Here is a 23,437-nt window from a genome sequence, read left to right as displayed (position 1 = left end):
TTGCAATTCAGCCAAAGACCCTGCCTCTCAATGACATCACCACCAGTCCACCCACTGACGACTCACTTCCAGCAACCTCTGATGATGTCATTTCTGGTACCCAGAATTCATCTTACCGCTGCATCAGTCCCTGTTCCAGCCGCCCAAGTATCATCTTTTCCATTTTTCCACCATATTTAAGACCAGTAAACAACCTGTCAGTCAGTTCAGTTGTGAACTCCGTTTATGTTAGCCGTGTTTCTAATACTTTTGCTGATTTTTCAGTAAACGGGGTGGCCATCCCTAAACCTTTTTCTGTCTGCTGTCTAATTTTTTATCACAGACTTTAAAACTAAGAATATACATTTAGTCAGGTTATATTGGACATTGACCAATTCAAAATCATGGGCATTTAATCACCTGGGATGAATTAAAAAAATCTACAATTTTATCACATTTAATTTTGCCTATTAAAACATCAGGAAAGTTATTCTTAGATAAAAAAAACATTCTTAGCAAGGTAATTATCTTCTAAAAGTTATTTCATCAGGTCTGATTTAAAAGCCTGCTGCTTGGCTAACTGGTAATTCTAAATTGGCCTTCTATGATATTGCTTTAGAATTGTGTGTGATCTTACTACGTGATAAACAAACATCTAGACAGCAATAGTTACAGTAATTGTTGAGACGTAAAATGTACTGTGAAGACAGGTTTAAGACATAAACAAAAATAGTTGTACAGTTAAGACGCTTCAGGAATAACACACTGTGAATTAACTAATTGTTAAAGAAACATTAGAACAGTACTGCAAAAGTGTCTTTAATGCAAGCTCTAAAAAATGCATATTCTGCAAATTTTTATTTAAAATTAATGTCTATTTTGCAGTATTACAAATGATTACTTTCTCGCTATTTAATAAAAATGAAATATTGTGAAATAATACATCTTTTTCTCATACTAATCAAATATTTGTTGCTTTAAGCTGCTTTTATGTATTCTTGTCATTATGATTGGCTTCTAAACACAGACTATAACAAATAGTCTCCAGAGGCCAATACTATTACCAGCATTAAAATACACGACATGTACTGTGGTTAAATAATCTTCTTTTACAGTGACACTCTGGGAAAACTAACCATCTTCTTTAAACTTTTCCTTCTTGCTTGCTGCAACGTTTAACACAGCGACTCTTGCCCTTATCATCCATCAGTGTCATTTTTCCCTAAAAGAGTGCTGACATACATGAATTTGGATGTTTTTAAGTTATTTGAATAAAGCAAGTAAAATCTTTTTAATATTTCGCAGACAAAAGCTTTTTTATTTCATACACTTTGCTCGGATATCCTGTCATATCAGCACCTTAAATGCTAGACTGCTGAAAAGTGCATAAAAACATTTAGCATGTGCAGTATGTTTAAGCCCTAACATTTAAAATAGTTTTTTTTATAAGATTTTGAGATTAACAGGCTATACCACCAAGATAATTTAACATTTCTAGTTTACTTTTTCAAAATATTATTGAGTTGAGATTTGAACGTTCCCAAGGCTCCACCAACTTAAGTCATTTATTCCATGTACTGTATGTGCATTTCTCTACTTCTTAACATCTGAGAAAAAATTACACTCAACCTAATTCTATCTACAGCATATCTCCATATTCAGCTTAAAAGTCAATTCTAATGTAACATCTGGCATGCATCTTACTCATTGTCTTCATAACTTTCAACAATTTGTAAATAACAAAAGATAACATTGTCAAAACCACCTAACTCAATTCAGGATCATCATGGGCCAGAGTCAATCCCATCAGCACAATGCACAAGCCAGGGAAACAGCTCCACTCTTCTGCATTTGTTTAAGATGAAAGCATTCAATTTAGTTTATTTACTGCAGTCTGGGAACTAGCCTAGAATTCCTGTATGAAGTTTGCATGGATAATGTCTTTTTTATAGCATGGGGACCAAAATTTCAGCAAAATGTGTCCCATGTGTATTTTACATTCTCGTTACTTGTACCCTGCACAATGTACTATGTTACCAAATATCCTTTTAGCCTTCCTAATTGCTCCTGTGAATTGCCTGGTTTGTAAACAGTGACATGTCTACTAGGATTAAGAATATGTCTTATAAAATGCATTTCCAGGTTTCAAGGCAGCCTTTCTTTATTTATGTATATATTCCTTTGACTATAGGCCACGTGTACTTAGCTCACTAGTTTCTCATAAAATATCTTATGAAAAGCTTTCTGAAAATATGTGGAAACAAGATGCACATTCAACTATAGAATCATACTATATGTTTTTTCTTTGCTTCCTCACTAAATTCTAGGATATTAGTGAATATCTCCCAGCTTAATCCCATGTTGACTGTTTGTTACTCCTCCCATTCTGGATACTACATTTTGTTTTTAATTTTTCCTGGATTCTTTTAGCATTTATTTCATGTTTTTGTGTCCCTGTTTTATTGTGGAAGGGTTTATGGGTGACCCTATCCTAAAACATAGATTCTTTTATTTCCCTACTTAGATTCTTTGTTATGTAGACCCACACATATGTCCACCACCTCAACTCTTGTTCCTTGTACTCACCTGGCCTGGAAGGAGACACTACATACAGCCGCAATACACTTGATGCTGGGACTGCAGATCAGTTCTGCACTCAGAACTGGCTACTACGGTGCTTCACTTTCTCTAAACGTCTTTTCTTTATTCATTTATACCCCAGGCGGTAGGACAGAGCACATTTTAAATGTAACCAAGGGGAGCCGACAATAAGCTTTTGTTCAGATATTATAGTCTTTAACATTCTTAAATACTCTTAATATGCCAAAAGCAGAAGAAAAAGGAAATGGATGTGGCAAATGACTAAGACAACCTGGATATTTCAGGAGCTGCCCAATGTGTGTGACATTCAATCTCTTAATGTTACACTGCCACTTCTCACGACATTGGTCTTCTTGGTGACTGTGTTCGTTATGCTTCTCCTTCCTTCTGCTTGAAGCTGCAGCCTTTGTAAAGCCTATCAGATCCCAGATGAACACCCCTTCCCTTCTCTGTCCAATATCATTTTGACAGACCATATCAGTACACGTTCATAAGGTGTGCATGCACAAGGATAACCAATATTTCGAGGACTTCACTTTTTTAAAATTTGTGGTTCTAACATTTCATCCTGCCAGATTACCCTTTTGTAGTAGTAAATTTAAAATTTTGCTAGTTTTAACTTTTAATACCATCTCTCTGCTAGACATTTCCTGTTTTTTTGTGATTTGGTTACTTTTAAAGAGATCAAAAGTTAAAGTAAATGAAATTCTGTCTATAATGCTTTCAACACTTTAAAGCACATGAAAAATAATAATAAAACACATTCCCCAGCAGTCTCTATAGGTGTTTTGAAAAATGGACAATCCACATTTAAGGTTTATTCTATGCTGGAAACAATCATTAAAATAGTTGAAATACATTGCTTCTTATTGCAACACCATTTTGTTTTTTTTGGGTGCCACTGCTTTAGGTTTATGTTATGTATTTTTGCTAGCCACACAGCTAGGCAAGACTACTGGAGGTTGCAATCCGTGGGTTTAAGGGTCTGGGTGACATATTTCCTGTTTATCTGAGATTGTTGATAGAAACTTATAACATCACAGGTTCTTAGTTATTCAATCTTTATACTTTCAGAAATGTATGCAATTCTATTTTTAAATGCCAATAGGGACTCTGCTCTTTTGAGCCCTTGAGCAAGGCCCTTAACCTGCAATTGCTGAGCGCTTTGAGTAGTGAGAAAAGCGTTATATAAATGCAAAGAATTATTATTATTATTTAATTATTTTGATTTTGTCTTTGTTTAGTGATTTGGCAGTGACAAAAGTTAGGACCGAGTCATGGCTTATTTTGTACATTTCCTCTCCCTACTTCTATTTAGAATTATACCTGCCTTTTCCTCAGGTGGCATTACACATTTCCTATTCCTTTATAATTGCTTCTATTAATTTATCAGTGATAAATGTTAAGCTAACTGGCTGCTAATTAGCTTCTAGTTAATAAAGTTATTAAAGTTAGCCAAATCGCATAAATATGGATTGTCCAGTTTCTAAAACCCCTATACAGATTGCAGGGGAATGTGATTTTATGTGGCACTATCAACTGCCAGATAGTGTTCAGAAGCCATTAAGAGGGCTAACAGAATGTTAGGTTATACAACAAACATGTAGAGTTCATTTCCAAGGAGGTTATGCTCAAGCTTTATAAAGCACTGGTGAGGCCTCATCTGGTGTATTGTGTTCAGTTTTGGTCTCCAGGCTAGTAGCGCTAGAAAAGGTCCAGCAAAGAGTAAATAGGCTGATTCCAGAGCTACAGGGGATAAGCTTTGTTGGGCTGAATGACCTGTTCTTATCTAGATTGATTTAATGTTATAAAGGTAATGTTCTAATCACCTTCTTTAGATAATGGAATGATTCAATGAATGATAACTTCCCTTGTTAGGGAATTTTTGCTGTGTTAAATGATTTCCAAACATTACTTGACAAATGTTTATTTACTGTATATGATCAAGAGGTTCCTTGAACACTTTCAGCTAAATGTCACACAGTAATAACAACTGACTTAATTTCAGCCCTTTTAATCCTAGCACTGTTATAAGCAGACAATACATTGTAATAAAAAAATATAAAATATTTGCTACGTTTTTAGCTTGTGTAAGGGGCACAAAATAAAGAAGAATGCAAATAATGTAAATGCCTTGACAAGCCTTATCACTTTTCAGAAATGAGGAAGCTAACTGGCAGCCCTAAATCAAGAGTTTTCTAAACTTCTTCACTATGCACAATCCACATGGGTACCTGCCTAACAGGTAATAATATCACTGCAATGAAAAGGGGCACAAAAACATAATGTGCAAAAAAACAATATATTAAAAAAAATATAGATTTCCAGATGCATGGTGGGGAAACTACTTCACAAGTGAACTTGCTTATCATCACACATAGTATGCCTGGATGGGAGATCACCAGCTATTATAATTTGGACTTTATTCAGTATCTATCTTGTAGTTTTCTGCAATATAATTTAAATTTTTAAACATTTAAATATTTTAATCTTATGTTTTGGATGCCATTTTGGTGAGGTCATTTTAATTTTGGCAGCCATCTTTATTGTGGGTTGATTACACACTCTTAGGACCTTGACCTCATGACATATGACATCATCACCACAAGTATATAAAATGGCAGAACCCAGCATCTTTAAACATTGTTTGTTAAACTAAAGATTTATTCTGAAAGCTCACTTGTGGTTAGTAAAACAACAACCTACAGAATTAAGCTTCAAAGTTTTTATTTTATTTTTTTACTTCATTGGCTTTTTGATGTTTGATTTTCTTTCTTTGATCTTCCTGGTTTTGACGTCAGTCTACATTTACTGACAACAATCTTAGCCTTCTCTCCTTTTATTCCCTTCTTTTCATCTCCTGGATGAGCACTTCACAATAATCAAGGGTTCATCCATCATGTCCTTAACACTAACAAAGGAACACAAAAGCCAAACAATATACGAAACGCAGTCAGACACCAGAAGAACCTTACCCGTTGCCTCTCTGTAATGTCCAAACCATTTATTAAAGAGTAATATGAGAAGAAAACATGAATTAAAACCATTTGCTAATGTCTTTCTTACAAATTGCTCTTAACCAACTTGTACTTATCTTTGATGTTTTTTGGAGGGAATGACATGCATTTTCAGCAACAGAATTCTCTAGCTACTTTAATATATATATAATATCCATCCATCCATTTTCTAACCCGCTGAATCCAAATACAGGGTCACGGGGGTCTGCTGGAGCCAATCCCAGCCAACACAGGGCACAAGGCAGGAACCAATCCTGGGCAGGGTGCCAACCCACCGCAGGACACACACAAACACACCCACACACCAAGCACACACTAGGGCCAATTTAGAATCACCAATCCACCTAACCTGCATGTCTTTGGATTGTGGGAGGAAACCGGAGTGCCCGGAGGAAACCCACGCAGACACGGGGAGAACATGCACACTCCACGCAGGGAGGACCCGGGAAGCGAACCTGGGTCTCCTAACTGCGAGGCAGCAGCGCTATATATATACAGTATATTATATATATATTAAAGTATATATATATATGTGTATATATCAATGTATGCTTTCCTGTGCTCATGATCCCAATGGCATAGTGTTTAGGTACACAGGGTATGCACTTACAAATGGGCATGCCACCTTCAAGGGCCTAGTAAATGAAGACTGATGCATAATCAATGATTGATCTTCCTCTTTACATATGCTGTACTTAGCCTGTATCAAACATGATAATATTTCTTTGATATGTTAAGTTGTCCACTGAAAACAATAATTTAAATAATCATTAGGCATCTGTCTTGCTGATTCACTGTTTTATAACAAGCAGCTGATCTTTTCCAAGTTGAATTGCTTTGCAACTGAGGAAAAGTACACAGTTTATGATGGAGCACAGCTGTCGGAATGAGCTAATATAGGTTTCAAAGGAAAAATGGCAGAGATGGTAGAAGTTCAAGAGTTGACCAGTTTTTTAACTAATTCAAACAGCATTCATGCTAGCTTAACTGTTTGTACTGCTCCGTGTGTGTATTTTTCTCTGTCTCCCCATCCTTGACTTGTCACTATGGTGGCAGTTGAATTGTTGCCTTCAAAAGCTCAGGTTAATGAAAACTTACTTGCACAGCACCATGGGTCACAACAGATTGTCCAGGCTCAGAATTCCCTAGAAGGGAATAACAGAAATGAAAGTTTGGAAAGTATTTCTTAAATGAGTTAGTATGAAATTTAGCTTATTGATATTTTAGATTAATTTTTAATTTTGCCAGTATTATAGTTATGTTTAGGGAGTCACTGTTTCAACTTTGGTTATTTAACAGAATGACATACTAGTCTCTGCTTATAAAGGCCTGCTATGCCAGTTTTTCTGGACTAGATCAACTTAATGCAATGTTGTCAAAGTGGACTTTAAAAAAAGTCCGAGCACAGACAATGGAATTGCAACTTTTGGTCTATCCTGTTTTCTAATGAGGCTGTGTTAGTGGCTATGCTCCGGAAATACTTCAAATAACACTACAAACTGACACCTCTATTGATGTCACTGATGCACAAAAATCCATTCATGAATGTCATATAGCAATACAGTATGCATAGTAAAAATGTTACTAAATAATGACATTGACTAAATGAAGATAGCCTGCTGCCACCTAAGTACTTGCTAGATCCACATTGCATTAGTTTGGGCTCTGGATTAAGGAGCTTGGCCACAACGCTTTACTCACAGGCCCAAACCCTATGATTAGTGGTGGAGTTCTTTCCAATGCAAATATTATACAACTGCCATTCCTTTCAGAATTTCTTTGTTAACTGTATTCTAATAAACTTGGAAGATGTTTTATATCTCTCATTGCTTCTATGCTTTGGGGTGAACTTGTACTGTATTCTGTAAAGTATTTTTTGCTTCACTACCAAATCAAATCACATTTTATTTGTCACATACACTCAGTACAATATGTAGTAAAATGCTTTGCTGCTAAACCCAGAGACTGTGCATTAAGCAGAATATAAAAGGTGTCACAGGAGGCTGGGGGTGAGACCCAGCCGGGATGCCTGGAAGGACCGGGAGGTGGTCTATATGTCCCCCGGGCCACGAGGGGGCAACCACGCTGGATGTTGAGGGGACCACGGGGAAGGAGCAAGTAGGCTCAAGCCCACTGGGGCCCGTGGCCACCTCCAGGGTGCGCCCCGAGCTTCATGGAGCCTGGGAGATTGACACTTCCCCCACACCTGGGAAGGTGGAGGAAGGACCTTCCAGGGATGCCCGTAGTGCTTCTGGGTGCAGGGGCAGCACTTCCGCCACACCAGGAAGTGCTGCTGGAAGAGCATAATCGGGCACCTAGAGCACATCCGGGTGGGAATAAAAGGGGCCGCTTAACTCCAATCAGGGAGATAGAGTTGGGAGCAGGAGCAGGACAAAGCTCCTGTCAGGAGAGGAAAGGCGGCCCACGGACACTGGAAGAGAGGCCCATTAAGAGGGTGATTGGTGCTGGGAGCACTGTGTGATGTGTGGGTCTTATTTGCGTAAATAAACCCATGGTGTTCAGACCCATGCTCACAAAGCATAATAAAAAATAATATACAGTTAGGTCCATAAATATTTGGACAGAGACAACTTTTTTCTAGTTTTGGTTCTGTACATTACCACAATGAATTTTAAATGAAACAACTCAGATGCAGTTGAAGTGCAGACTTTCAGCTTTAATTCAGTGGGTTGAACAAAATGATTGCATAAAAATGTGAGGCAACTAAAGCATCTTTTTAACACAATCCCTTCATTTCAGGGGCTCAAAAGTAATTGGACAATTGACTCAAAGGCTATTTCTTGGGCAGGTGTTGGCAAGTCCGTTGTTAAGTCTTATCAATTAAGCAGATAAAAAGCCTGGAGTTGATTTGAGGTGTGGTGCTTGCATGTGGAAGATTTTGCTGTGAACAGACAACATGTGGTCAAAGGAGCTCTCCTTGCAGGTAAAAGAAGCCATCCTTAAGCTGCGAAAACAGAAAAAACAGAAAAAACCTGAGAAATTGCTACAATATCACGAGCGACAAAATCTACAGTTTGGTACATCCTGAGAAAGAAAGCAAGCACTGGTGAACTCAGCAACGCAAAAAGACCTGGACATCCACGGAAGACAACAGTGGTGGATGATTGCAGAATCATTTCCATGGTGAAGAGAAACCCCTTCACAACAGCCAACCAAGTGAACAACACTCTCCAGGGGGTAGGCGTATCGATATCCAAGTCTACCATAAGGATGCACTGCAAGGTGCAAGCCACTCATAAGCCTCAAGAATAGAAAGGCTGGATTGGACTTTTCTAAAGAACATCTAAAAAAGTCAGCACAGTTCTGGAAAAACATTCTTTGGACAGATGAAACCAAGATCAACCTCTACCAGAATGATGGCAAGAAAAAAGTATGTAGAAGGTGTGGAACAGCTCAATATCCAAAGCATACCACATCATCTGTAAAACACGGTGGAGGCAGTGTGATGGCTTGGGCGTGCATGGCTGTCAGTGGCATTGGGACACTAGTGTTTATTGATGATGTAACACAGGACAGAAGCAGCCGAATGACTTCTGAGGTGTTCAGAGACATACTGTCTCCTAAAATCCAGCTAAATGCAGTCAAACTGATTGGGAGGCGTTTCATGATACAGATGGACAATGACCCAAAACATACAGCCGAAGCAACCCAGGAGTTTATTAAAGCAAAGAAGTGGAAAATTCTTGAATGACCAAGTCAGTCACTAGATCTTAACCCAATTGAGCATGCATTTCACTTGTTGAAGACTAAACTTCAGACAGAAAGGCCCACAAACAAACAGCAACTGAAAGCCGATGCAGTAAAGGCCTGGCAGAGCATTAAAAAGGAGGAAACCCAGCATCTGGTGATGTCCATGAGTTCAAGACTTCAGGCTGTCATTGCCAGCAAAGGGTTTTGAACCAAGTATTAGAAATGAACATTTTATTTCCATTTATTTAATTTGTCCAATTACTTTTGAGCCCCTGAAATGAAGGGATTGTGTTAAAAAATGCTTTAGTTGCCTCACATTTTTATGCAATCTTTTTGTTCAAAAAGTCTGAACAAGTCTTTCTTTGTTGCAGGACCGGACCCTGGACGTGCAGTAGGACCCGCTTCGTTGGGAAACTGCCCTCATGCGACGGGCCGTCTGACGGGAGGACTCTCCACTGGTGAGGGGGTGCAGCCACGGCTGGCGGAGCCTACGACGGAGCAAGTGGCGCCAACCAAAAGGGCGTGAAAACCTCGGAGGGGGTGCCGAAGGAGTGGGCACTGGGGTGCCGGTAAGAGGGGGTAGCGCAGCCTGTGCGAGGCACAGGAGGGCACCAACTGGTGGTATTCAAGTGGCATCTCCGCCCCTATCCCTGTTGGGAGAACAGGGACGGATCTCGGCAGCCCAGGCGTAGGACCCGCTTTGGGGGTAAGCTGCCCTCGCAGGACGTGTTGCTCCTCCCGAGTGGTCTTCGCTGGCTGTGGGGCACTGTCAGGGATGCCAGGGACAACGACCCAGCCAGGACGCCTTGAGGGACCGGAGGAGGGTCTATGCGCGCCCTGAATCACGTGGGGGCCACCATTCTAGTTGCTTTGGGGTCCACGGGCACAGAGCTTGGAAGCTCCACCCTGTAGGGGCCCGTGGTCGCCGCCAGGTGGCGTTCCCGTGCCTTGGGAGCCCTGGACCTCAGCACTTCCGCCACACCAGGAAGTGCTGGGGGGAAGAAGAGCAGGGACACCCGGAGTGCTTCTGGGGATGCAGGGGCGTGTCGGCGGGTGATTGCGGTAACCCACCTGGAGCACATCCGGGTGATAATAAAAGGGGCCGCCTCCCTTCATTCAGGGCGAGAGTCGGGAGTGGTGTGGACTGAGCCTATAGGAGGCGGCAAGGAGGCAGCCTGAAAAAGGAAGTAAGGCATTGTGGCCAGGACTTTGGGAGTTTGTGGTGCACTTTAGTATATATCACTGTAAATAAACGTATTTGTGGGTGACATGAACGTGTCTGCCTGTCTGTGTCTGGGCCAGTCGCCACATAAGTTTAAGTTAAGAGAATTAACTTCATATAGCTATAGACACAATCTCATTTTGGACGCAAATACACTGGGAAGAACTTCCTCCTCTGTCTCTCTGAATTAATCTTCAGGCAGTGATACTGTTCCCCTGACAGCAACACAGAGAAGAAGCCATTATTGGGTTGGCTGGCAATTTTTAATTTTCTTTGCCCTGGCTCATCATTACTTGGTACAGATGTCCTGGAAATTAGACAGGGCACACCCAGTCATGCATTCAGCCTTCTGCTGAGCTACTGTGTGCTGTTCCCAAAACAGGCAGTAATAATTCCTGTTTTTTAGTAACTGGGAGGGCAGACTAAAATCTGTGAGGCCTCTGATGTTGCAAACACGTTGTTGTTCCTTCTTCACCAAGGTGTCGATGTGTTTGAACTGGGTCAAATTCTCTGTGTTGTGGACATTGAGCTAACTAAAACTGTCCACCCTCTCCATCTGAGTTTTGTTTAAAATTTAGGGCCTCTGCTATTTTCTCCCAAAGTCCACAATCATCTCCTTTGGCACTGCCACATTCAAGAAAAGACTGTGAAATGTGAATACCATACAATTCAGAATTTTATTCTAATTTATTTATTTTATACTATAATGCTACTGCTCAAATTTGCCTTTCTAAAGTGTGCATGTATTTACTGTACAAGAATAATGTAAATTAAATTGTGATTACTTGCTTAATTATGATCATGATCATAATTAATTATAACACTTCAGTAACCTCTATTATGTGAAAATTCCCTTGATTATTACAAAATATTAAGTCTACACACCCTTCTGTCTTTGGTGCTATGACATATTGAGCTCAAAAGGAATCATTGATTACATCCACTTGAACTTCTTTTACTGTGCTTCATTATTTATTGACATTTTTCTTGTATATTAGATTAATTAAAGCTCTTTATTACCATATCAACCCCAGCTACATGTGCTTTTAAACATTATTATTCTGTATTGAGCCATACTAATAAAGAGTAAACCATATTCTCATTACTATTTCTCTATCCAAACATCATTCTTTGGAAATCTAAATACTGTATGTTCACTAAGATACGGCTCTTCTCCCATTTGAAGAAGATACGTATTGATATTCTCTCAAGATCATATACATCTATAAAAACTTTTCAATATGTAGTTACATCCACAAATGCTGATTACAACTGCACTGTGCAAAAAGGAAGCCATATGCTAAAAGTGTTAAGAAGTACCCTGGACCCCACTGTGCTCGTAGACATCTACAATGGACTATCACTAAGTGGAAACATGTATTGTGGATGGTAGGACAATATTTCAAATCTTTTTTGGAGGAAATGCACAAGAAAAAGACCAACAAACTGTTGCCAGATACAAGTCCAAAAGTCAGCATCTGTGATGGTAGGAGGTTGTGTCAGAGTTAGTCAAGGGTAACTTGTACTTACATGAAGCAAACATTAATGCTGAAAAGTACATACAAATTTTGAAGCAACATATGTTGCCTTTACAACACCTTTTCCATGGACACCCACGCATATTTCAGCAGGACGATGAAAAACCACATTCTGCATATATTACAGAGGCTAAGTTGCACAGGAAGAAGGTTCAGGTGCTCGACTGGCCTGTCTGCTGTCCTGATCTGTCCCTAGTTGAGAATGTGTGGTGCATTTTGAAATGCAAAATGTGACAAAGAAGATCCAATACTGCTGCCCACCTTAAGAATTGTTTGAAAGAAAAATGAGACAAGATTACACCTGATTACACGTACAATCTTCATTAATTAAAACTTTTTTAAATGTTTTGAGAATCTGTTACAAAGTGGTAAACTCTTTACTGTCCTAACTTTTTTAGAATACGTTTCAAGTAACAACATTTGTTTATATTTGAAAAGGCAGCAAAATTCATTAGATGTAACATCAAACAATGGGGTTTTTATTTTGTCTTCAGTCAAAGATCATTTACTATTTACTAATTACAGTTTTTATCTGCATCTTCCTTACCTTTTTCTGAGTTATCATTGTATTTATTTTATACATTTCATCCTCATTTCAGGTCTCTATTCTCTAATAATGGTGTGACAGGTGTCAGGTAATCTAACTTAGACACCATTTAAATATCCGACTACGCCACAAAATCAATAACTAAATAAAATGATTTTTTTTTAAAAATGCCTAGTACTTCCAAGTGTGTTACTCACAAGCCCAATCCTGCCGACTATGCCAAAATTTATGTGACAGGTGTCTGGTCACACTTACAGGTAATCTAACTTAGACACCATCCAAATATCCAACTACGCCACCCAGTTTTATTAAGAGACTGGGAACTCCTAAAATTTACCAATAATAGCACACAGGTTTTTTTAAATTGGGCGGTGAGTAAACTCACAATGAAAGACACAACAGTAATTTCAGGAAGCAACAGTAACTTCTATTACACTAGCCAATAATAAGTACATGAAAAAGATAAATGAACTGTGGAGGATTGCCGGCTTTCCATGCCGGTCTGCACCCCCAGGCCACCAGGAGGAGCTCTCCCGACAGCAGGATCGTGCCCCGAGGTCCAGCAGGGCCTTATGGACCTTGTAGTGTTTATACACAGCCCTGCTGGATACCTTGGGGGCCACCAGGAGTCGCTGTGGGGGGGCTTATGGGCTCTTTTGTGCCCTATGACCCGGGAGTACATCATGGTCACGTTATAGGAAGGAACGACGTGCTGTCGGGTTGAAGAAAAGGACTGTTTGCCCTGACCCGGAAGGAATAAGGAACTGTGGACTGTTGGGACAGGAACACCTCCGGGTCAGGGGCTATAAAAGGACGGTGCCTCAGTCCAGACACTGAGCTGAGCTGGGAGGGAGAGGAGCAAAGTGTCTGGGCGAGGAGGAGAGTTTATTGTTGAAGGAATTGTGTTTATTATAGTTAATAGTTTGAGTAGTGTGGAAGGTGCTTTGTGCACGGTGTTAAACGAAAATTAAAAGGTCTTGGACTTTTACCTGGTGTCTGGAGTTGTACCTGAGGGTTCAAGGGTGCACTACTGCCCCCTACTGCCACAGAACATAAACAAAATCTAGCAATATCAAGAACAAATTTCCTTTTTTTAAAAGGAAAACATACAGTCCACACTCTAAAAGTCCGTAACAAACAGAATTGGAGGATACAACCTTTAGTGGCACAGAGTCCATTTTGCGCACTGTGTTACCCCAAAACTTAATCGTTCAACTGTCCATGGATGTACTCTGTTCACAGGACACTTGTTTCACAACAGAAGTTTTGTCCAATCGTGGAATCCCTGTCAGCGTCTTCTCATCGTTCGTTTTTTTCCAACTCTGGACTCCTTGTGTTGCTGTCACCTTGGCAAGCCTCATTTCTCGTCTACCAGCTTTGCTTGGTCCTTTCATGTGGATTCCCTCTCTCGCTGGACCCACAGCCAGCATCTCCTTGTGGAGCTGTCTCTTCCTCCCTGGAAGTAAGTGTTGCCGTCCTTGTGCCACACGTCGTGCCAGCCAGGTACCCTTTTCAGTTTGTGAGCCCCTGTGCTCTGTCTGAGTGCCTTGGCAGCGTTCTCAGTGGACTGTCTCTCTTCTGGCCAGAGATTACATCTGTAAATGGCACATCTAAATTTCTTGGGTTTAACAAATAATGAATCACAAGTTAACAAAATGTATTGTTACCAACCATTAATGAGTACAGATCTGCTGTTTAGAAACCAATATTGTCAAACATGTTAATTGCCAAGTCAGGTAAATACAGAAATCCTCCAAGGAAGGAGCAGTTCTGTTATCACAACTTTGTATAGTTTGTAATCTGAACCAGCCAAAACCTTCAAAGTGGTGACTCCTTTGCAATACAGCCAATACCTAAAATCTGCAAACAGCCTTTTAACTTCTCATCCCCAGTGCCAACAATGGGTGCCTATTGCCTGTTCATCTGCTGGGTATTAAATGTAATATTGACATGTTTCTTTTCCTAAGAGAGAAATGGAATGACTTAGTGTACAAAAAAATGTCCCCCTCTGACATCAGTGCTGGAGAGTAGCAAAGCGATGCATCTTGATTAGCACTGTGCTCTGTACATGTAACAATAATGATGCTATGCACTTATTTCATATATAAATGTCTACATGTGGGAACTGTGTGTGTCTGTCTGTACGGCACGGAGGTGTGAGACCACAGCATGAAACTCAAAGAGCCGGCAAGGTGGCCCCAAATTAACAAGTCGGAAGAAGAAAGAAGTACGAGGCTATACCATGAAGCTGAAAGAAAGTGACTGTGTTGCCAAAGTGAAACCGCTGACAAAATAACTTCCTTAGCTGCTAATACACAAGCGAGATGAGCACATTGACAAAACGAAACCTCAGAGGAGAAACTTGCTTAGCCGCTGAAAGACAAGTTTGTCCGCAAAATGAGACTGCTGACTCTGCATTTAATTTTTTTTCTGACGATTTCTATAGTTTCTAGGAGCCCAGGCTTTTTACAACACAGGCTTACGCAGCTAGTTATCTGTATAGTGATATTTGCATTTGTAGCTATATGTATCAAATACAGATTATTTTATTTGTTTAATTTTAAGGTGTTGAACTTAGTTGTAGTAGAAATGCTGCAGTGTATAGCCAGTAACCATATAATTAGGAGCATTGTCTTCTGAGGTCAAAGACTTGTGGTGAAATGTAATACTTTCTATTGTGGTGCAATGTTCGTTTCTTCGGGTCAAAAGGGATAAAACTGGAATCAGAGCAGATGTGAACACCAGGCAGTGTTAATTAAGAGGAGTGAGGGAAACGGACACTGCTTTAATAATTGTTCCAAAAATCTACCATTCCCCCTAGTACCCCTGTGAGACAGCTGCCACAAGAGGCTCACAATGCTCATGTGTCTGACAATGTCTAATATGTACTTTTTCATTTCTTGGATGCTGTTTAATAACTTTCACATTACATTTTATTGCATAATTATTCTTCTGCAACATAAATAGATAGTATATGTCCTATTTTTTACAATTGGGTGTTACTCTTTTTAATTTGATGCCAAGAACTGAACACACTTTTAAAACTTATGTATGGTTAGGCCTTACTTATACTAGCATGTGCAAAAAAATACAACTTTTTGTAGTTTTTAAACATTTTTGAAAAAAGTAAATATAACAGTATAGGAGTTAGACAGCAGTCCCACTGCATTTCACCTAAATATTTTAATCTGTATTTAAATACTATTAATTAGGTCAATTGATCCAAAGGGGACAACTGTACCAAACCTGTCTTGATCTTGTGGCTCTTTGACATTTTCAGGGAGAATAATATCCTGTGCAGCTAACAGGCTACACACCATACAGGGTCTTACAGGACTTTCTGCTGTTTGAACTATCTTCTTCAATTTAGTTTTCCTCTATTTTAATAACCTCAGATAATGAAGGTCTTAAGTGATATGCTTTTGCTCCTGAACCCTGCCAGCCATGCCAGATGTTTCATTCACCATGCTGCTCTCTAAGGTATTTAAAACCTGGCTTCAATGCACCTCCTTCATCTGATTCTGATTGTTACTTTCCAACAGAGGTGTACCTTTGTTCATCAGGAGTCTCCTCCCTTTGCCACTTTCAAGAACCTCCTATATTATTCACTGACCAGACTCTACCTTTGTACTCTGAAATTGGTCCTATGACACTCTTAAGAGGCATAACATAGGCCAGAAGGGCGGCATGGTGGTGCAGTGGTAGTGCTGCTGTCTCACGGTAAGGAGATCTGAGTTTGCTTCCCGGGTCCTCCCTGTGTGCATGTTTCCTCCCACAGTCCCACAGGTTAGATGGATTGGTGATCCTAAATTGTGTCTAGTGTGTGCTTGGTGTGTGTGTGCTCTGCGGTGGGCTGGCGCCCTGCTCAGGGTTTGTTCCTTCCTTGCTCCCTCTGTTGCCTGGGATTGGCTCCAGTAGACCCCTGTTTTGGGATATAGCGGGTTGGATAATGACTGACTGACTGACTGACTGACCATTGGTCAATTACTCCCTTCAGTGACCCTGAGCTGTATGTGCTGCATTAGTTATCTCATAGATTTATTTTTTCCAGGAAATATACCTTTACTAATCCTAGTATCTTGAAGGACTACTGGTACAGTTTCTGTTTTTTTAACATTTTTTCATTTCAAGTCCAGATTTAATAATAATAATAATAATAATAATAATAATAATAATGCTTCACATTTACATAAGTAACTCTTTTAAAACATTGTAAATCAAATCATGTTTAGCACTTGTTGCCTTTCTGTCAGTGCACCTATTTATTGTGCAAATTAAACATCCATCCATCCATTATCCAACCTGCTCTATCCTAACTACAGGGTCACAGGGATCTGCTGGAGCCAGTCCCAGCCAAAACAGGGCGCAAGGCAGGAAACAAACCCTGAGCAGGGCGCCAGCCCACCGCAGCAAATTAAACATTCTCACATGAAAGTTTTAATACTGCTTTCCACTAGCATTATTGCAGCCTCCTCTGCTGTCTCTCTCTGAAGGAGATTAAAGTTTCAGATGCCTCTAGGCTTTCATCTGCTTTGCACTACTTTGCCTGACTTTTTCTGGGTCTGGTGGACAAGTGTTCTTCCTTGAGTGGCTCAGCAACAACTGACAACAGCTTGCTGTAGTGGATTTAATCAAATAATTCACCCACTTGCTGGTTGATTTAACATTCTCATGCCTACGGACAATAAAATACAATTTATTTTTGTATAGCCCAAAATCACACAAGAAGTGCCGCAATGGGCTTTAACAGACCCTGCTTCTTGACAGTCCCCCAGCCTTGACTCGCTAAGAAGACAAGGAAAAACTCCAAAAAAAAAACCCTTGTAGGGAAAAAATGGAAGAAACCTTGGGAAAGGCAGAATTTAACAGTAGATGATAACACATAATATGATTTGGATTTCTTTAGAGTCCTGGAGACCTCAGCCATCGAGCTGCCTCCCCCATTTGGCCATTCCACAGTTGAAACATTGCTTGGCCAGCCAATGCGATGAAAGGATCCCTCTTCCCCACGATTCCTGTGATCCTCCATCAGGGATGACTTTACCTTAGACAGGCAAAACAACTTGGCAGGTGGGCTGTGGCACCGAGTGCCACATTTGAGTACCAAGAAGAGAAACAGAATAGGTGAGGGTTAGTATCAAATTATAACTATCATGTTACTTATGTTTTTGTGCTAATGACTAATAACAGAGATGCAGTCTGTACAGTTAATCAGCAGCTCTAGTCAGGGTGTGCTAAACTGAAGTAGTGAGTCTTCAGCTGGGATTAAAAGCTGAGACCAAAGGGGCATCTCTTATAGTAGCAGGCAGAACATTCCACAGTTTAGAGGCCCAGTAACAAAAACCTTGTTACAGGATTATTTTATTAATCCTTGGAATCATAAGCAGACCGGCATCTTGAGATCTTAATGTGAGCTCTGGTTTGTAAGTCATGATAAGTTCAGACAAGTAAGCCGGACCTTGCCTTTAATGCTTTATATGTTAAAAGGAGGATTTTGAAATCTACCCTAAACTTAACCGGGAGCCAGTGTAAGAATTTAAGAACTGGAGTTATATGTTCATACTTTTTTGTTCTTGTAATAATTCTTGCAGCAACATTTTGGATTAACTAGAGGCTGTATAAAGAATAGTTTGAACATCCAGTGAACACTGCATTGTAATAGTCAATCCTACTAGAATTAAATACATGAATTAATTTCTCAGAATCCTGTTTATTTAGAAAGTGCCTTAATTTCCCAACATTTTTAAGATGGAAGAAATATGATTCAGTAAAATAGAATGGTCAATGGTGTCAAATGCTGCACTTAAGTCTAACAACATAATTACAGTGTAGTTTCCTTCATCAGAGGATATCAGAATGTTGTTTACAACCAGCGTTAGTGCCGTTTCTGTACTATGACCAGTGCAGAAACCAGACTGGAATTTCTCAAATAAATTGTAATGCATAAGGTGTGACTGAAGCTGATTGGCGACTACTTTTTCTAGTATTTTAGAGAGAAAGAGTAAATTTGAAATAGGCCTATAATTATTTAGTATGTGTGGGTTTAGTTCTGACTTTTTAAGTAATGGTTTAATGACTGACACTTTTAGTGCATCAGGTACTGTGCCATGCAATAGTGAACTATTGATAATGTTAAGAATAGGCGTTGCAAGAACATCCATTACAGTTTTTACTAGTTTTGTTGGCACTGGATCTAGGGAACAAGTAGTGGGTTTCATTTTAGAAATTAAAGTTAAGACTTCCTGCTCAGTTACAGGATTAAAATTACTAAAGTGATGAATGCAATGTGAGGCAGGGTCTGCTAAGCTAGTATGCGGTTTGTAATGTGATGCTGAGATCTGGGATCTTATATTTTTAATTTTCTCATTGAAGAAGTTCATAAAATCTGTACTGCTAATATCTGTTGGTATTTTGCACTGTAGATCTGAATTCCCATTTGTTAATTTAGCAATTGTTCTAAACGGTACCCGAGGATTTTTATTATTGCTATCTATTATTGTAGAATAGTATTCTGAGCGAGCTTTAAAGAGAGCTTTTTTATATTTTTTAACACTCTCTATCCATGCAATTTGAAAGACATATAACTTTGTTGTTCTCCATCTGCACTCCAGTTTTTGACACTCTAATTTAATTTTTTCATTAAACCAGGGAGAGTTTCTATGTGCTTTGATCACTTTTGTTTTAAGGGGAGCCACTGCGTCCAGAGCATCTCTCAAGGTCATATTATAACAAGATGTTAGCTGATCTAAATTGTTTTCCACGTTTACATTTGATGTTAAGTGATCTAAATGGTTTTCCACAATTACACTTGACTTACTCAAAGTATCTATAAATTTTGAAGCAGAATTACAATCTAGATGTCGCACTGTCTTTGTTTTAATCTGTCAGTGCATTGGCAAGGGCAGGACTAAATCAAATGTAATTAAGTAGTGATTGGAAATAACTTCATTTAATTGAGTAATATTTAAAATTTGAATTTCAACTTTGTAAGTTATAATTAAATCTAATGTATGGTTATGATTATGAGTTGGACCTTTGACAATCTGACAAAATCCTACTGAATTTAGCAAATAAGTAAAACATTTGTTAAAAGTGTCAGTTTCCATATCAATGTGTACATTAAAATCCCCCATCAGTACTATGTGATCATAATTTATAGCCAAATCAGATAAAAGATTGCTAAATTCAGTCATGAACAATGAATATGGCCCTGGTGATCTGTAGACTAGCATTATAATTATGTTGGAATCAGTTTTAATAATTAAAATGAATGCCTCAAAGTATATAAAGTTGCCTACATTTTTAGATGTGATTTGCATTTTGTTACAATGAATTACTCCAAGGCCTCCTCCTCAACCAAAATCTCTAGACTTATGAAGGAACGAGTATCCATCTGGTGACGCCTCTGCTAGGGGAACAGTATCACATTTACTAAGCCAGGTTTCAGTGAGGAGGCACAGATCAGATTTTGTACTTAATATAATAGCATTTACCAAAACAGCTTTACTGCCAAGGGAGCAAATGTTTAATAAGCAGCATTTAAAACTGCATGCTTCTTTCTGAACTGGTGATATATTTTTTGTTTTAATTTGAAGTAAATTTCTATTACAGATGCCCCTGGTGGAGGGTCTGGTTTTTTCCCTTGGTCTAATAATACACCTCCTCAGGAATTCAGTTTTCATGAATTTTTCTATAGTAGAAAGTTGCTTTTTCCAACTTTAGTTTGCCAGTTTTAATTGACAATGGTTTGCATACTGAGCCCTATTTATTTATTTGTTGCATTGTTTTACACTTATTTACTTTGTTGTCATCAACTCTGAGTACTTATACCACTGAGGGAAAAAAACCCATAAATGTTTAGATCTTGTTGTTAAAGGGTGTTCTGCACTACACAAATCATGAGTACCAGCAGAAGATTTCAGTCACACATTCAAACTCTACAAACTTTCTAAGGGAAACAAGGCAGCAGGAAGCACTGCACAGATCCCAGGTGAGAAGCAACATAAAGATTTAGATTTGAATGTTTCAAATGAATTAAAGTATGCAGATTTCACAGTCATGCCTTCAGCAAACACAGTTACAAATGCAATGACACTGGCACACATGCTGTACTTTGTTCAAAGCATGATCTTCTCCATGGAGGTGATGCTGAAAATGAAATTAATGTAATTACGTTACTCTCCCCAGTTGCATGTTTTTAAATACATTTTAAATACGTTTACTTTTCTTTTGTATTTATAAAATAGCACATTACAATGGATTGTTTTTTTGTTTAAGCTTACCTCTTATTCCATCATTGTGTCTTTTCCTGCTTAATATGGATGTTATATTTCTGAACAATAAATAATTTTTAAAACAATATCAATACTCTGCACTTTGACAACTATATTATAAAATAGAATGGGTCCATGGAAAGGCTAACTGCTTAATGTGACAACAGAATAATCCTTAGTTGATAAATACTGTGCTTATTTTGGTTTCTTAGTGTGAAGCCTTGTAGTTATCAGACAAATAATGCTTTATTCAGCTGTGGTCATTAATCATGGCTGTTCACACCAGTATTAATAAATTATTCTTTTCTGAGAAACTAATTTGAATCATCCATTAATTTGAGTCCCTGTTTAGGATCTCAGCCAAGATGCTGTACCCTAATTAAAACAAAAAAAGGGAAAAAAGAAAAAAGAAAATGCCAAGGGACAGATCATAAATCTAATGTATAACCCCCTGCTCTTTATTATGTAAAATGTTTACAAAATAATTCCTAATGTTGTCTTATTTTCAGTTAGGACTGAAAAATTAGGACTAAAAATTCATTAGGTTTATTTTAACTATTTAAAACTCCCATACGGTGTATTAACAGAATATTGATTTTCTAGAAATCATATGACAATTAAGCTTTTCTTTCATTAACAGTTCAATATTTTTTTTTTTTATTTTAATGGTCCATTTTATAGAGGATAAAGAATTTGGTTAGCATTTTATTTGTCTAGAAATACGGAGAGGCTTAGGTATGTAAGGTGATTGAAAAGGAAAGAAAACAGTAGAGGTAGGAGAAGAAGCAGAAATATGGCCTTTAATTGGGGTTCAGTTTAACAGAGGGTACTATGTTAGTGAAAACTTGGCAAAAGAAAGAAAATGACCAGAAGAAGAGAGGTAGTCAAGAAATAAATTTAGGGTTATTACCGTGAGAACCAAAAGAATGAAATTGTCAAAACCAAAAAGTTAAGCAAAAATTGAAGTCAAAAATACAAAGCAAGGGATCCAAACCACTGGGTTTTTTAGATGGCAGTTCATAGATAAAGGTTTGCGCTATCCACAATCTCAGATGAGCAAACAATGTTAATTGGTTGTCTTTTAAACCATTGTGTCATAACATCAAGGTCATGATATCTGAGAACACACCCCTCGAAACTGGGGACCACCTTCTAATCATGAGTTCATATAATGGCACTGCACTAAACTAGAAGAAAAAAAGTAAAAAATAAATGACAAAAGTCTAAAGACTTGGTTTCTGAAAAAAAAAACCCATAAATGGAATCTTTGACCTTGAAAAACTTAATTAGGTGCAACAAATCAATTAAAATTTATGAACATGCCCACAAAAAAATTAATATTGGCATAAGTTTATAGCAGGGGGCTCGGTAATAGAAATAGAGGAGAAAAAACCATAAACCTGTCTGTGATAGAAGGAGGAATGCTCATTGCAAGTTAAAAATAATTATGATTTTATTTATTTATTTTATTTGCTGGGATGTGGTCAATGGCATTGCATGATTCATTAGGACTGCCTTCCCAGAATGAAAATTTTGGCCACAATTTATTTTTGCATAATCCTCTAGATAGATAGATAGATAGATAGATAGTTAGATACTTTATTAATCCCAAGGGGAAATTCACATAATCCAGCAGCAGTATACTGATACAAAGAAACAATATTAAATTAAATAGTAATAAAAATGAAAAAAATTAAAATAAAATTAATGTTAGCATTTACTCCCGGGTGGAATTGAAGAGTCGCATAGTGTGGGGGAGGAACGATCTCTCAGTCTGTCAGTGGAGCAGGACAGTGACAAAAGTCTGTCACTGAAGCTACTCCTCTGTCTGGAGATGACACTGTTAAGTGGATGCAGTGGATTATTCATGATTGACAGGAGTTTGCTTAGTGCCCGTCGCTCTGCCACAGATGTTAAACTGTCCAACTTTAATCCTACAATAGAGCCTGCCTTCTTAACAAGTTTGTCCAGGCGTGAGGCGTCTTTCATCTTTATGCTGCCACCCCAGCACACCACCGCGTAGAAGAGGGCACTCGCCACAACCATCTGGTAGAACATCTGCAGCATCTTACTGCAGATGTTGAAGGATGCCAACCTTCTCAGAAAGTATAGTCTGCTCTGACCTTTCTTACATAGAGCATCAGTATTGGCAGTCCAGTCCAATTTGTCATCCAGCTGCACTCCCAGATATTTAAGGTCTGCACCCTCTGCACACAGTCACCTCTGATGATCACAGGGTCCATGAGGGGCCTGGGCCTCCTAAAATCCACCACCAGCTCCTTGGTCTTGCTGGTGTTAAGGTGTAAGTGGTTTGAGTCGCACCATTTAACAAAGTCTTTGATTAACTTTCTGTACTCCTCCTCCTGCCCACACCTGATGCAGCCCACAATAGCAGTGTCATCAGCGAACTTTTGCACTGGCAGGACTCGAGTCATATTGGAAGTCTGATGTATATAGATTGAACAGGACCGGAGAAAGTACAGTCCCCTCGGCCCCTGTATTGCTGAACACAATGTCAGACCTGCAGTTCCCAAGACGCACATATTGAG

Source organism: Polypterus senegalus, chromosome 4, assembly GCF_016835505.1.
Source record: "Polypterus senegalus isolate Bchr_013 chromosome 4, ASM1683550v1, whole genome shotgun sequence".
Lineage (NCBI taxonomy): Eukaryota > Metazoa > Chordata > Cladistia > Polypteriformes > Polypteridae > Polypterus > Polypterus senegalus.
Note: the sequence above shows the minus strand (reverse complement) of the source record.